The sequence below is a fragment of the Crocodylus porosus genome, unplaced genomic scaffold, assembly GCF_001723895.1.
Source record: "Crocodylus porosus isolate Cpor-Errol unplaced genomic scaffold, CroPor_comp1, whole genome shotgun sequence".
NCBI classification, from domain to species: domain Eukaryota; kingdom Metazoa; phylum Chordata; order Crocodylia; family Crocodylidae; genus Crocodylus; species Crocodylus porosus.
The window spans coordinates 18,910,719-18,911,639 of NW_017728921.1; positions in this window are offsets into that span (position 1 = coordinate 18,910,719).

Below are 921 nucleotides of genomic sequence, written 5' to 3' on the forward strand. Positions count from 1 at the left end.
TCCTGCCCTTTGGGCAGGGGGCTGGACTCGATGATCTCCCGAGGTCCCTTCCAGCCCTAATGTCTATGAAATCTATGAAATCTATAAAATCTACTCAGGTCCCTTCTGACCCTAGAAACTATGAAACTATAAATGCCATGTCCACCAAGGTGGCTTTCCCAGGGCAGGTAAAAACCATGAATGTGGCAGGGGGCAGTACCTGACCGAGGTAATGCAATTAAAATGGCACTGTGTAGTGCGGGGGTTGCACCCTTGTCTGCTTATGGACTGGACTCCCTGTGAAAGCCTCACAGTTAGCCTCCCACTTTGACTTCCAGTGGGAGGATCTCATGTACACACTGACTTTATGGAAATGGGAGACTCCTCCCTAGCTTGCCCTTGCGGCCATACGGTTGAGAGCAAGAGGAACTCAGGGCATCTGAGCTCCAAACTTCTGGGCTTGGGCCTGCACATAGGATGCCTACCAAAGGATTTGGACACATCTGAAGCTCCAGGCAGGGGTGGCGCATGCTTGCTGTAGCAGGGCCACATCTGGGTCTTGAATTACTCATGGATTTGGAATTGATTTGGCTTGGAACATTAAACATTTTCCTTACAAAAAAAAAATCAGCTGACAGGAAAAGGGCTTAGGGGGTGGGACATCTAGTCCCAAGAAGGTGACCAGGGGGTGGGACACCTGTCAAAGGGCAGGGCTACCCTTTTGGCCCTCCACAGCTCACCAAAACTCATCAAGTGGCACTCCACCCAAAATAACTGCCTGCTCCTGGCCTACTCAGAAAAATGTGACCCATAATGTATCAGGAGAAGCCACTGGACCAATAGTTTCTGATCAGTTGGTTGTGGGGTGGCTTTTCCCCCCAACACAAGATGGCAGCAGGATAGGGACCCTAATAGGAAAGCCAGCAAGTATAATGTAAGCTT